The 15,761-nt window shown below is 45.2% G+C and overlaps 6 non-coding genes across 6 annotated transcripts; 3 read left to right on the forward strand and 3 right to left on the reverse strand.

Annotated features, from left to right (window-relative positions):
• The first annotated feature begins 4,506 nt into the window (after positions 1-4,506).
• TRNAT-CGU (transfer RNA threonine (anticodon CGU)) lies at positions 4,507-4,580 on the forward strand. Its single transcript has one exon. It is a non-coding gene; the product is annotated as a tRNA-Thr (tRNA).
• A 371-nt stretch (positions 4,581-4,951) lies between these two features.
• TRNAS-GCU (transfer RNA serine (anticodon GCU)) lies at positions 4,952-5,033 on the reverse strand. The gene has a single exon. It is a non-coding gene; the product is annotated as a tRNA-Ser (tRNA).
• Positions 5,034-6,135: 1,102 nt separating this feature from the next.
• On the forward strand, positions 6,136-6,209 carry TRNAT-CGU (transfer RNA threonine (anticodon CGU)). The gene has a single exon. It is a non-coding gene; the product is annotated as a tRNA-Thr (tRNA).
• Positions 6,210-6,581: 372 nt separating this feature from the next.
• Positions 6,582-6,663, reverse strand: TRNAS-GCU (transfer RNA serine (anticodon GCU)). The gene has a single exon. It is a non-coding gene; the product is annotated as a tRNA-Ser (tRNA).
• Positions 6,664-8,212: 1,549 nt separating this feature from the next.
• On the reverse strand, positions 8,213-8,294 carry TRNAS-GCU (transfer RNA serine (anticodon GCU)). The gene has a single exon. It is a non-coding gene; the product is annotated as a tRNA-Ser (tRNA).
• Positions 8,295-15,361: 7,067 nt separating this feature from the next.
• On the forward strand, positions 15,362-15,435 carry TRNAT-CGU (transfer RNA threonine (anticodon CGU)). Its single transcript has one exon. It is a non-coding gene; the product is annotated as a tRNA-Thr (tRNA).
• The last annotated feature ends 326 nt before the right edge of the window (positions 15,436-15,761 follow it).

The raw sequence follows: 15,761 nt of genomic DNA on the forward strand, positions 1-15,761 counted from the left end.
GAACCAATGACAATTCCGGATTCAAAATTACGAGGACACCCATCAAGATCAAGACTTTCAGGGACCACTTCTGGGCATGCAAGCAGGCAGGCTAAATCAGAACATGTCTCCACCAAGGAAGCATCTGAGTACGCTGGTAACCGAGGCACACTTGGGCTTTCTGGGTCACAGAGCACACTGGGGTACACCAGCACAGGAGAAACCTCAGGACATGTCGGGGAACTGCCAACCTCAGAGTCCGGCACGTCAAGACCAAAACCAGTACCGGGCAGAGAAACATCATGAGTGGAGGTCACAGGCACTGGACTTTCAAAAGAAGACTCGGATACAAATTCAGAAATTTCTGTGACAATAATATCATCATTGACTACACAGGCGTGAAGCTCCATCAGAGCTGAAAAGGTAGCAAGCAAGGCAGCAATGCCTACTGAAGTGGGCAACACCTCAGAAGGACTTGGGGGGCAGGAGACGTCTCCTACAAGTTCTGCACCCTTTGGGAGGAACTCGGAGATCTCCAGGAGGTCAGACAGGACCTCAGGAACATCCTTTTTCAAGTTTCCTAAGAAGGATTCTGAACTATCCATGTTACAGGGCAAGTCTTGAACTTTATTTTGTGAACCGGGCAGATGTCCCAGGGAAGGTTCCACCATAAACTGAGACTGAATTTCATCATCAGGACAGGGATACACAGAAATATCTAGTGAAACTAACTCTGGCTTTCTGAGTTTCGTTTCACTGCAGGGAAATTCCTCCATAGCAGTCAAACCAGACTGCAATTCCAAAATAGCAGAGAAACAGGTAACAATGGTTGCAATACCTAGACGAGCCTCTAGGGACACTGTAGGAGATTTTAAACAAGGTAATATTGGCTCATCCAGATTACTGGGTGGAGAGTCAGTACTTACTTCAGAATCAGACTCGCAAATGTCAATGCGAGTGGACATAATGTCTTTATTCATGATACAGGGCAGGCTCAGAGACATCTTCTCTGGACAGAGCAAAGGTGCTTCAGTATCAGGTTCACAAAATCAAAGTGCTGTCTCATTCTTAGACTCGGCTAACGATGTCGAATCCGAGGAGACAGAACGCAAAATTTGCGAATCCACAATCGCTTTAGGTTGCGGAACCGAACACTCCAAAGACAGGGATTCTGAGGTCTCCAGGCTGGATTGCTGGATCTCAGAAACGCCAGCTGACAATGTACCTTTACAAACGTCACCTGAATGACGTACACGTAATTCATTCAGAATCATTTTCCACATACAAATCAGCGGACTCACAAAGTCAAATTCACACCCCTTTTTTTCTCTTAAGGCAGAAGCATAACTTATACATGCTCTCAAGACAGATTCACTTCTGGCAATGTAGTACTCACAAAACGACTCTGAATCGTTCTCCAATTCATACGCCAACGCTTCGAGCTGTTTTTTCTGGAACGGGGGCTCCCATTCACACCTGACTAGGTCTGAGCATTCATACTGAACCATGTTAGGGGAAGTTGTGACAACAACATGAGGAATCATATTAATTTTACTCTTGAAACTGCATAGTTTGGGAATTTTCCCCATAGCAAGATCATAGATGGAGGATCTTAAAGTAGTACTGAGAGAAGAAGATCTGTTTTTACATGACAAGGGATCACACAAATCATTGACAAAACTGACACACTCACGCCGATCACAATCGACAGGAACATCTGAGAAACCGGCATCAGATCGCACAGATTTAACCTCTAAACAAACGGGAGAAACTCCATCAGAATTCACGCAGGTGTCCACAGTCGAGGCACACCCATTCATTTCAGGTCGCACAGTGTCCAAACTCACTTGCTTTACCCCAGAAAGACAGGAATAATCATGAGACAATGGTGTCTCTTTATTGGAAATAATTGGTTGGTGTGTGTGCAATTCGTCCAAAATAGTCTGCCACACATAAATCACCAGATCCACATCACACTCATCACATTCATCAGAATCGATCAAAAGGTACATGGAGTCGAGACAATCATTCAGGTCATCCGCGCTCTTTGCAATATAAAAATCGCAAAAGGCTTTCCAATCGAAATCAAACTCTTCCAACAAGGCCCCAATCTCCCATGAGGCAAATGGCGGTTCAAACAACCCAGTATCTAGGTAATCTCCATATGGGTTGGGGTCAGGGACGAGCACCGATTTTTTAACTGCTTTTATATAGTGTGCGATCCTACCTATAATAGGATCCACATACGCTTTTGTCTCAGGCAATGATATCTGAATCAAATCAAAGGTTCCCTCTGCCCTGGGAATTTTGGTTTGGCTGGACATTCTGTAACGATTGTGGAATCGTCTCCGCGGTCAGCGCACCAGACGTGCGCTGACGCGGCGGATTTCCTCCACAAGCGTATAATTGAGGACACCCAGGCTAGGTGCTATGCACCTGCAGAGGGAAATTCCTGTCGGCAGGTGGAGCTGTGGAGTGCAGAGGAACAGCTCCTCTGCCCTACCACACACGCCAGACAGGAATTGTACGAAGGGAAGAAACGCAATCGCAAGAGAAGCGATTGAGAGTGAGCACAGAGACAGATTGTGTGTGTGTGCATAAAATTAGTCGCCAACCCGCGACTGTGCACACACCACAGCAGATAAGAAGCAGGAACGCGATCGCGAGAGGTGCGATCGCCAGACGTGACACAAGGTACAGCAAGGCGGAGCACAAGAGTAGCAAAGGCACAGCAAATAATACAATAAGGAAATACGGAAAATAACAACGCTAGCTAACCGCGAACACCGCACTCATTCGCAACAGTGCACGCGGTTATGCGCGGTCTCCACGTGATAAGCACAAGAGAGACAAGCACGCCTAACTAACCATTAACAGACAAACATGAAACAGAGGACGCGAGCGCTTGCTTAACGGTTACCTCACCGAGCCTCCAGCAAGCGCAGCAGACAAGACAGACACACGAAAACAGGGACAAGCGACAGAAGGATCCCCAGCGCTAGCGAAAAGTGGCTAGCGCGATCCCAGGAGACAGAACAGAAGGATCCCCAGCACTAGCGCTAGGGCGAGTGCGATCCAAACACACGGCAGACAGAACAGATGAGGTAGGCCGAAACAACCGCTGTTCCAACCTACACTCCAGACTCAATCAGAAGGATCCACAGCCGCTAACGCTAGGGCTTGTACGATCCAAACACAAGACAGACGGAACAGGCAAAACAGATAATACAACCTGACTGGACTAGAAGGGGAGCCTAAAGCAACCCCCAGGAATTAACTATACTAGATAGCAATGGCTGACACTCCAGCAGTGTCCATCAGGAACAGACCATGGAAGGGAAATGTCCAGCAAAGCATTCTGGGAGCAGAATGCTTTTATAGTGCCAGTCATCAAAAGAAGGCAGGTAACGGATTTGCATGACTAATGCATGCAAATCCCTCAGCAACACAAGCTGCACAACTCACAGAAGGTCTCCTTTCCAGAGTCCTTCAGCAAGCAAACCTAAACAATGGTCAAAAGGCTGCCTGCCTGCCAGAGCAGGGACAAGGTCCTCCAGCACCCAAGGCTGAGACAGCAAAGTGCGCCCCTCCATCCCTCCCAGCCCAGCTGTCACACACTGATTGCTATTAGACTAAGAGGGCCACAGGGCCCACAACCTCCCCAACACCTTAATATCTAGTTATCTGGCTTGCAGTCACTGCCATGTATCCCCTTTTCTTATTTCTTACTGCTTCATACACAATTAGGAATGACAGCTGAATGAATTGTGCGCCCCCTCCTACACTGCGCCCTGAGGCTGGAGCCTCTCCAGCCTATGCCTCGGCCCGGCCCTGCTGCCTGCGCAGGCAGCTGAGCGGATTCTCACAGTTGGGTGATCTTGATGTTCACCCTTCAAATCTTTCATTCACTGTTAAAGGGAACTCGAGGTGGGAGGGATTGGGAGGCTGACATGCTTATTTCTCTTTTAAATAATGCACATTACCTGGCTGTCTTGTTGGTCCTCGGCCTCTAATTCTTTAAACCATAGACCCTGAACAAGCATGCAGATCAGATGTCTAAGACAAATCTGACAAGATTAGCTGCATGCTTGTTCCAGGTGTGTGATTTAGACCCCAGTGACCAGAAAGATCAGCAAGACTGCCAGGCAACTGGTATTGTTTAAAAGGAAATACATAAGGCAGCTTCCATAGGTCTCACACCTCGGGTTCCTTTTAAGCAAAAAGATCTATTTCTTAAAGCAGCAAAGGCTTTACCGCCAGCCCGCCACTTTCATCTTGCAAGGAGTGGTGCAAAAGAAGAAGCACATCTTAACATTTAGCACAAGTTTTTCTGCATATTTCTTTAAAAACTAAACATAGAAGGAATAACCTTTGATCATGATATGATTTCTCTATGTGTACATTCAGTGTGATGACGAGCAGCTTACTAGCTGATACTGGTACTGAACAGATCATCCAAGTGGTGAGCTGACAAGGATGATATGCAACTGCTGCTATGGAGTTGGGATGAAAAATCTGGAGGTTTGGGGCACTGTGGCTTAGTTGGTTAAAGCGCCTGTCTCGTAAACAGGAGATCCTGAGTTCAACTCTCAGCAGTGCCTTGCAATGGTTTCCCTTTAAAAACAGGTGGAACTGAGAAGAAGGTGGCAGGTATCTTTGCCGCTGTCTTTTTTTTTTTGACTAGCTACAGTGACAGCTCCAGTTCCACTACTTCTAGAAGGCAATATTCCCCGGAGAATGGCTATTTATTTGCACTTGCATGGGAAAAATAAAAGAGCTTGAGAGTTGCGATTGAAATGCACTTTCTGCTGCCATCTGCATACGTCAGAGAGCTTGCTGAAAGAGACTGACCGGCTCAACTGCCCAAACTTGCCTAGCTTTCTAGAGTGGGTGTCTTTTTCTATTTTGCATGGCATGGTCTTCTTTTCAAGGTGAGCCAGAGAAGAAAACATTGACTTTGGGATCCAAAGCTCGACGAGGATGGGATTTGAACCCATGCATGCAGAGCACGAAGGATTAGCAGTCCATCGCCTTAACCACTCGGCCACCTCATCTTATTGCCAAGCAGCTGCACCGTTGATGCATGGGGATATTTAGCATTGCCTTCAGCTACTGTAATCTGTGCATGGGTCAATTACGTTTGCATTGAAATACACACAATCAGGCAGCTCTGGAACTTACACAAAGATGTCCAATAGTGCACTCTTGAACAAAGATCTTTCCACTCAACAGACTTAGCAGAGAATACATACCCTAGAAAACTCTCATAAAAATCCAATAACAGGAATGCTAGACAAACCCATGTACTCAACAAACGGCTGGAGGCCTAGAAATGTGAAGGTACTGGCTATACATTAGTAAGTGAGCCTAGCTACATGGAAAGAAGAGAAGGAAGGGGAACACATTTACACAGCCAGCTGACACATGAAGCAGTGGCTTCTTCAAAGGGTACAAGAGGGATGAGTTCAGTAAGCAGTGTTCTCAGAACTTGACTTGGTTGGGTTATCTTGATGTTCACCCTTCAAATCTTTCATTCACTGTTAAAGGGAACTCGAGGTGGGAGGGATTGGGAGGCTGACATGCTTATCTCTCTTTTAAATAATGCACATTACCTGGCTGTCTTGTTGGTCCTCGGCCTCTAATTCTTTAAACCATAGACCCTGAACAAGCATGCAGATCAGATGTCTAAGACAAATCTGACAAGATTAGCTGCATGCTTGTTCCAGGTGTGTGATTTAGACCCCAGTGACCAGAAAGATCAGCAAGACTGCCAGGCAACTGGTATTGTTTAAAAGGAAATACATAAGGCAGCTTCCATAGGTCTCACACCTCGGGTTCCTTTTGAGCAAAAAGATCTATTTCTTAAAGCAGCAAAGGCTTTACCGTCAGCCAGCCACTTTCATCTTGCAAGGAGTGGTGCAAAAGAAGAAGCACATCTTAACATTTAGCACAAGGTTTTCTGCATATTTCTTTAAAAACAAAACATAGAAGGAATAACCTTTGATCATGATATGATTTCTCTATGTGTACATTCAGTGTGATGACGAGCAGCTTACTAGCTGATACTGGTACTGAACAGATCATCCAAGTGGTGAGCTGACAAGGATGATATGCAACTGCTGCTATGGAGTTGGGATGAAAAAGCTGGAGGTTTGGGGCACTGTGGCTTAGTTGGTTAAAGCGCCTGTCTCGTAAACAGGAGATCCTGAGTTCAACTCTCAGCAGTGCCTTGCAATGGTTTCCCTTTAAAAACAGGTGGAACTGAGAAGAAGGTGGCAGGTATCTTTGCCGCTGTCTTTTTTTTTTTTGACTAGCTACAGTGACAGCTCCAGTTCCACTACTTCTAGAAGGCAATATTCCCCGGAGAATGGCTATTTATTTGCACTTGCATGGGAAAAATAAAAGAGCTTGAGAGTTGCAATTGAAATGCACTTTCTGCTGCCATCTGCATACGTCAGAGAGCTTGCTGAAAGAGACTGACCGGCTCAACTGCCCAAACTTGCCTAGCTTTCTAGAGTGGGTGTCTTTTTCTATTTTGCATGGCATGGGCTTCTTTCCAAGGTGAGCAAGAGAAGAAAACATTGGCTTTGGGATACAAAGCTCAACGAGGATGGGATTTGAACCCATGCGTGCAGAGCACAATGGATTAGCAGTCCATCGCCTTAACCACTCGGCCACCTCATCTTACCACCAAGCAGCTTCACCGTTGATGCATGGGGATATTTAGCATTGCCTTCAGCTACTGTAATCTGTGCATGGGTCAATTACGTTTGCATTGAAATACACACAATCAGGCAGCTCTGGAACTTACACAAAGATGTCCAATAGTGCACTCTTGAACAAAGATCTTTCCACTCAACAGACTTCGCAGAGAATACATACCCTAGAAAACTCTCATAAAAATCCAATAACAGGAATGCTAGACAAACCCATGTACTTAACAAACGGCTGGAGGCCTAGAAATGTGAAGGTACTGGCTATACATTAGTAAGTGAGCCTAGCTACATGGAAAGAAGGGAAGGAAGGGGAACACATTTACCCAGAAAGCTGACACATGAAGCAGTGGCTTCTTCAAAGGGTACAAGAGGGATGAGTTCAGTAAGCAGTGTTCTCAGAACTTGACTTGGTTGGGTTATCTTGATGTTCACCCTTCAAATCTTTCATTCACTGTTAAAGGGAACTCGAGGTGGGAGGGATTGGGAGGCTGACATGCTTATTTCTCTTTTAAATAATGCACATTACCTGGCTGTCTTGTTGGTCCTCGGCCTCTAATTCTTTAAACCATAGACCCTGAACAAGCATGCAGATCAGATGTCTAAGACAAATCTGACAAGATTAGCTGCATGCTTGTTCCAGGTGTGTGATTTAGACCCCAGTGACCAGAAAGATCAGCAAGACCGCCAGGCAACTGGTATTGTTTAAAAGGAAATACATAGGGCAGCTTCCATAGGTCTCACACCTCGGGTTCCTTTTAAGCAAAAAGATCTATTTCTTAAAGCAGCAAAGACTTTACCGCCAGCCTGCCACTTTCATCTTGCAAGGAGTGGTGCAAAAGAAGAAGCACATCTTAACATTTAGCACAAGGTTTTCTGCATATTTCTTTTAAAAACAAAACATAGAAGGAATAACCTTTGATCATGATATGATTTCTCTATGTGTACATTCAGTGTGATGACGAGCAGCTTACTAGGTGATACTGGTACTGAACAGATCATCCAAGTGGTGAGCTGACAAGGATGATATGCAACTGCTGCTATGGACTTGGGATGAAAGAGCTGGAGGTTTGGGGCACTGTGGCTTAGTTGTTTAAAGCGCCTGTCTTGTAAACAGGAGATCCTGAGTTCAACTCTCAGCAGTGCCTTGCAATGGTTTCCCTTTAAAAACAGGTGGAACTGAGAAGAAGGTGGCAGGTATCTTTGCCGCCGTCTTTTTTTTTTTTGACTAGCTACAGTGACAGCTCCAGTTCCACTACTTCTAGAAGGCAATATTCCCCGGAGAATGGCTATTTATTTGCACTTGCATGGGAAAAATAAAAGAGCTTGAGAGTTGCGATTGAAATGCACTTTCTGCTGCCATCGGCATACATCAGAGAGCTTGCTGAAAGAGACTGACCGGCTCAACTGCCCAAACTTGCCTAGCTTTCTAGAGTGGGTGTCTTTTTCTATTTTGCATGGCATGGGCTTCTTTCCAAGGTGAGCCAGAGAAGAAAACATTGGCTTTGGGATACAAAGCTCGACAAGGATGGGATTTGAACCCATGCGTGCAGAGCACAATGGATTAGCAGTCCATCGCCTTAACCACTCGGCCACCTCGTCTTACCGCCAAGCAGTTTCACCGTTGATGCATGGGGATATTTAGCATTGCCTTCAGCTACTGTAATCTGTGCATGGGTCAATTACGTTTGCATTGAAATACACACAATCAGGCAGCTCTGGAACTTACACAAAGATGTCCAATAGTGCACTCTTGAACAAAGATCTTTCCACTCAACAGACTTAGCAGAGAATACATACCCTAGAAAACTCTCACAAAAATCCAATAATCGGAATGCTAGACAAACCCATGTACTCAACAAACGGCTGGAGGCCTAGAAATGTGAAGGTACTGGCTATACATTAGTGTTAAGCTTGGAGGTGTAATCTCCACAGTCAGCATACAACACATAAGCTGACGTGAAGGAGGTACACACACCAGCACAAGGGATCAGGATATCCCCAGTTTAGTGGAGGAGAGGACTGACTCCAATAGGAGATTGTGGTGCACAGAGCCGGTGCAGATCCGAACAGCCACAAACAACACTTTCGTAATAACGTCTCAGCGCAAAGTAGCGCTGAGCGCATAAACCAGGACTGAGGAGATCAGAACAAGTAGACAGAATGAACGCTTGCTAGCTAGCGGCTACATAGCGACAGCAAGCGTCCAAAACCAGACAGAATGGAATGAGGCAGCCAATGCGTTGCGGCGATGGCGTGCCTCACAAAGACAGGACAGGATAGGCAGAAAATAGCAGGATCAAGATAGATGAACGTAACACAGATAAATATACAATAAGTATGATTTCCTAGCGTATTACAATTACAGCTATCAATGAAACTATTCGTTACGTCTGACTAACATATGTATATATCGGCAATGAACCGATATATGACATAAGCAGGAACGCTGACTAGGACTGGAGTAATACAGGGAACAGGACTCAGAAGGATTCGCTATCTCTTCGCAGAGATGAACGCAATCCACAAACGGGACCAGGAACAGGATAACTAGCTCAGCGTGCTGGAACGCTGACTAACGGAACACAGGATATAAACAGTTCGTGTACGTATATATCAGCGACACTGATGTATCAACGTAACACGAATACAAGGAAAATAACAAAATGCGCAAGTATGCGTATATATTGGCGATGAACCAATATATGACACAAGACAAGCAAGTAACAACTTCTAGAACAAGAGCAGAACTAGGAGGACTCGCTGACCCCTTCGCAGGAGTCAGCGCAGTCCACACGGACCAGGAACGAGGTGGGGCACGAGCAGAGTAACAGATAGAATCTGAGACTATGGTAGCCCATGAGACATTGCAGGAAGCAGTTCTTTATACTGAGGTCATCCAATGGGAGCAGACCTGCAGATTCCCACACAAGTGAATGATAATTAATCACAGGCTGATAGCAGGAAAAGGCAGACAATGATATGCAGCCTGCAGGAAAGGGTCTGCCCCTCCACTGCAGCAGACAATGTTTGTTTACACAAGAGCATGTTAAACTGTCATTAATTTCAGAGTGACTGCAGATGGAATCAGCAACTAGTTTAAGTGCAAACCAAACTATGCAAGAAAATGCATGTAATGACATCAGAACTGCTTGAGTTACAATACCACTGCAGCCAGCAGTAAACGCTGCAGACATGATCATAACATTACCCCCCCCCCCCCCCCCCTTAAAAGCGGATACCAGACGCTTTTCGAAACTGAAATTCCCAACAAAACAATCTGACTGATAATTCATGATGACCGGGACAGCCCGGCAAGACCAAATTCCAGAATCAGTCCCCACAAGACTGGACCCATCAGAACCAGAACCTACAGAACCATGCCCGTCAGCACCACAAGCCTCAGTGTGATACCCATCATAACCACGACTTCCAGAGAAAAGCCCCCAGAAACTCTCTGAGCGATACCCACCGCCTTCCCGGGACCGTCCAAAAACGCCAAAGCCTTTGCAATGCCCACCGGAACTGTCCCCACCAACACAAAACTCACCGTTGAACCAGTCCAAGGCACCAGGACAAGTTTCCTCAGAGATCTCCCAGAACACCTGGAAGCTCCAAAGAGCCCCTTAGGCTCACATGGAGAACCATCAAGAACCCCTATGGAACCCAGGGCAACTCTAGAGTCAGGGTCACAAGGACAAACATCAAGATCAGGGTTTTTAGGGACCAGAACCATCTCCGGGCATGCAGGCCAACCGGCAACATCAGAACATGTCTCCACTAGGGAAGCGTGTGAGCACGCCAACACAGACACACTTGGGCACTCTGGCATACGAAGCACATCTGGGCACACCGGCACAAGAGAGACTTCTGGGCATGTCAAGGAACTGCAAACCTCAAAGTCAGTCAAGGTAGGACCGAAACCAGGACTGGGCAAAAAAAAATCATCATGACTAGACTTCACAGTTACTGGATTCTCAATAAAAAATGCAGGATCAGACTTAGATGTCTCTGATTCCAGCAAAGTTATTAACAAATCATGTTCAGGGGCATTTACAAGACAGGACAAATCTTCTGATGTATGCACCGAGCTAGATAGGGTTCCCATAACTTCTTCTGGACTAGACAGAGACTCATCAAATACACTGGATTGGAGCTCATGAAGGGCTGCAAAACAAGTCAGTAGTGCAGCAATCCCCACTGAACTAGGCAAAACTGAGTAACTCACTGGACAGGAAGGGGACTCAGGAACTTCTGCCACACCGGCCAGAGAACCAGAATTTTCCAGGATACAGGGCTGGGTTTCAGAAACACTCATTAACCCGGACTGAAATTCTGAGATTTCTATTATTTTTTCCAGCGAGTCAGAATTATCCATGTTACAGGGCAAGACTTTTGAAACATTCAGAGGACAGGGCTGGAGTTCCTCGGCTGTTACAACACTGGAGAGGGACTCAACAACATTGGTTAAATCAGACTGTGTACAGGGCAAGGTATCTAACACACTTGCTGACGAGGACAATATTTCAATGGCTTCTGCTTCGCTGGGCAGAAATTCATCAAGTTTTATTAGAGCAGACTGTAATTCCAAAACAGCTGCTAGACAAGTGAATATTACTGCAACACCAACTGAGGTAAGCAGTGCCTCAGACTGTTCTGCTAGAGGGTTTGAAGTATCCAAAGTACTGGGTGAAGCATAAGACTCTGTGACCACAGCTTCACTGGACAGGATCACCGAACAGTCCACACTGCAGGGCAAAACCATGGAAGCACCTGCTGGACAGCATAATGATTCTGTGACCTGAGTTTCATTGGAGAGATCTACTGCACAATTCATGGTACAGGGCAAGTTCACTGGAACATTTTCTGAACACGGTAATAATTCTGCGATTTTGGACTCACATAGCAGACGCTCTGAGTTATTCATGAAACTAGAGTGTTTGCGCATCTAAATCACCATTCAATTGTGAAATTGGAAAATTCAGATGCTGGGGTTCTGAGATTTCTGGACAGGATTGCTGGGACTCAGAAACGGATGTAGTGCATCTATTGGCATCTGCTGGATCAGACAGGAGTTGAACTTTATTAACACAGGTAATTTCTGCAGAAGTGTTTGCAGAGACAGGCAAGATTTTTCTGGTGTCTGTTTCACTGAACAAAGACTCATGAGTACTGGCTAGGCTGGACTCAGAAGTCAGCAGGACCTCTGGGTCCTCTGCTGAGAAATTTGTGCAGGGCAAGATTAAGGAAGTATTAGTAATTTCTGTCTTACTGGGAAGTAACACTGAGTTATCCATGGTACAGGGTGGAATTACAGGAACTTCAATTTCACACAAAAGGAGCTCTGAATCACTCGCTGAATCAGCCAAAGGTGCTGAAGCAGGCGAGTCCTCAGGAACTGAGGAAGTGGAACAATCTCCACTTGACAGTGTGTCTTCCCTGGTATCAACTGATTGAATCGCATAAAAATCGTCCAGAATCATTCTCCACACATCGATCAATGGAGCCACAAAGTCATACCCACACACACCAGTTTTTATTAGGTTATAGGCAGACTTAATGCATGCATTCAATACTAATTCACTTTTTGCACTGTAAAACTGACAAAATGAACTTGCATCTTTCTTCCATTCATAGACCAGGGCTTCCATCTCTCCTTTCTCAAATGGAGGATCCCATGCATATTTAACAGCTGAGCATTCCGGCTGATCATAGTTTGCAAATGTGTTAGTGGCAGAAACATACATTGGGTTATTTAGCAGGTGATTGGCCGATTTCTTATTCCTAAGGATCTCCAATACCTGTAGCAAGTGTTGAACTGTAGTGTATGCAAATTTCCCTTGCTGCACAAATAAATTGATCTGTTCAATACTCTGTAATATATCTTCATAATCATATTCAGATAATTCATTTAAACAAGAACTTTTATTTTCCCTGGCTAGCAATGAAAGTTCATTAGTAGTTTCATAGGTCCATTTGACTCCCCTGAATGGTGACTGAATTTCATTATCTGCTACTGGCGGAGTCTCATTACAGATCTGATGCGCAGTCGCCAAGGGCAACGACTCCGCTGATTGTAACGCTTTTCTTTTGGAGCGTTTACGTTTGGCTTTAGACCCTGCTGCCTTAGCAGAAGAAAAGTTATCAGAACAATTATCTGCTTGCTGATTATTTTTGTAGGCAGTAGAAGGAGCAGCTGATTGACAAGCTGCCAGGAGTTTATCAAAAGGGCTAGGCAAATCGGTTTTGCGCAGCCAGTTATGGATCACAAACGCTAGAAATTCCAGTGGTCTCTCTTTTAAATTGGTATGATCCAAGACATCGTAGGCCCACTGAAACAATCTTCCCTTAAATAAAACATAAACTAGCTGGGGGGCCCACGTTGAAACAGGAGTAGCCTGGAGCTCGGGATTGGCCAGGAACCTGGTACATTCAGAAAAAAACTCATTTTCTGTTTCAGAATTGAGCTTCTCAAATTTCTTAAAGGAACAGGAACCATAACAAACAGTGTCATTTTTGCTGGGAACCCCCCCCACAATGGGGATTGGTAATGGGGCTACCATAATGTTAAGCTTGGAGGTGTAATCTCCACAGTCAGCATACAACACATAAGCTGACGTGAAGGAGGTACACACACCAGCACAAGGGATCAGGATATCCCCAGTTTAGTGGAGGAGAGGACTGACTCCAATAGGAGATTGTGGTGCACAGAGCCGGTGCAGATCCGAACAGCCACAAACAACACTTTCGTAATAACGTCTCAGTGCAAAGTAGCGCTGAGCGCATAAACCAGGACTGAGGAGATCAGAACAAGTAGACAGAATGAACGCTTGCTAGCTAGCGGCTACTTAGCGACAGCAAGCGTCCAAAACCAGACAGACTGGAATGAGGCAGCCAATGCGTTGCGGCGATGGCGTGCCTCACAAAGACAGGACAGGATAGGCAGAAAATAGCAGGATCAAGATAGATGAACGTAACACAGATAAATATACAATAAGTATGATTTCCTAGCGTATTACAATTACAGCTATCAATGAAACTATTCGTAACATCTGACTAACATATGTATATATCGGCAATGAACCGATATATGACATAAGCAGGAACGCTGACTAGGACTGGAGTAATACAGGGAACAGGACTCAGAAGGATTCGCTATCTCTTCGCAGAGATGAACGCAATCCACAAACGGGACCAGGAACAGGATAACTAGCTCAGCGTGCTGGAACGCTGACTAACGGAACACAGGATATAAACAGTTCGTGTACGTATATATCAGCGACACTGATGTATCAACGTAACACGAATACAAGGAAAATAACAAAATGCGCAAGTATGCGTATATATTGGCGATGAACCAATATATGACACAAGACAAGCAAGTAACAACTTCTAGAACAAGAGCAGAACTAGGAGGACTCGCTGACCCCTTCGCAGGAGTCAGCGCAGTCCACACGGACCAGGAACGAGGTGGGGCACGAGCAGAGTAACAGATAGAATCTGAGACTATGGTAGCCCATGAGACATTGCAGGAAGCAGTTCTTTATACTGAGGTCATCCAATGGGAGCAGACCTGCAGATTCCCACACAAGTGAATGATAATTAATCACAGGCTGATAGCAGGAAAAGGCAGACAATGATATGCAGCCTGCAGGAAAGGGACTGCCCCTCCACTGCAGCAGACAATGTTTGTTTACACAAGAGCATGTTAAACTGTCATTAATTTCAGAGTGACTGCAGATGGAATCAGCAACTAGTTTAAGTGCAAACCAAACTATGCAAGAAAATGCATGTAATGACATCAGAACTGCTTGGGTTACAATACCACTGCAGCCAGCAGTAAACGCTGCAGACATGATCATAACAATTAGTAAGTGAGCCTAGCTCCATGGAAAGAAGAGAAGGAAGGGGAACACATTTACACAGCCAGCTGACACATGAAGCAGTGGCTTCTTCAAAGGGTACAAGAGGGATGAGTTCAGTAAGCAGTGTTCTCAGAACTTGACTTGGTTGGGTTATCTTGATGTTCACCCTTCAAATCTTTCATTCACTGTTAAAGGGAACTCGAGGTGGGAGGGATTGGGAGGCTGACATGCTTATTTCTCTTTTAAATAATGCACATTACCTGGCTGTCTTGTTGGTCCTCGGCCTCTAATTCTTTAAACCATAGACCCTGAACAAGCATGCAGATTTGATGTCTAAGACAAATCTGTCAAGATTAGCTGCATGCTTGTTCCAGGTGTGTGATTTAGACCCCAGTGACCAGAAAGATCAGCAAGACTGCCAGGCAACTGGTATTGTTTAAAAGGAAATACATAAGGCAGCTTCCATAGGTCTCACACCTCGGGTTCCTTTTAAGCAAAAAGATCTATTTCTTAAAGCAGCAAAGGCTTTACCGCCAGCCCGCCACTTTCATCTTGCAAGGAGTGGTGCAAAAGAAGAAGCACATCTTAACATTTAGCACAAGGTTTTCTGCATATTTCTTTAAAAACAAAACATAGAAGGAAGAACCTTTGATCATGATATGATTTCTCTATGTGTACATTAAGTGTGATGACGAGCAGCTTACTAGCCGATACTGGTACTGAACAGATCATCCAAGTGGTCAGCTGACAAGGATGATATGCAACTGCTGCTATGGACTTGGGATGAATTAGCTGGAGGTTTGGGGTACTGTGGCTTAGTTGGTTAGAGCGCCTGTCTCGTAAACAGGAGATCCTGAGTTCAACTCTCAGCAGTGTCTTGCAATGGTTTCCCTTTAAAAACAGGTGGAACTGAGAAGAAGGGGGCAGGTATCTATGCCGCCGTCTTTTTTTTTTTGACTAGCTACAGTGACAGCTCCAGTTCCACTACTTCTAGAAGGCAATATTCCCCGGAGAATGGCTATTTATTTGCACTTGCATGGGAAAAATAAAAGAGCTTGAGAGTTGCGATTGAAATGCACTTTCTGCTGCCATCTGCATACGTCAGAGAGCTTGCTGAAAGAGACTGACCGGCTCAACTGCCCAAACTTGCCTAGCTTTCTAGAGTGGGTGTCTTTTTCTATTTTGCATGGCATGGGCTTCTTTC

Source organism: Hyperolius riggenbachi, chromosome 11 (assembly GCF_040937935.1).
Source record: "Hyperolius riggenbachi isolate aHypRig1 chromosome 11, aHypRig1.pri, whole genome shotgun sequence".
In the NCBI taxonomy this organism is placed as follows: Eukaryota; Metazoa; Chordata; class Amphibia; order Anura; family Hyperoliidae; genus Hyperolius; species Hyperolius riggenbachi.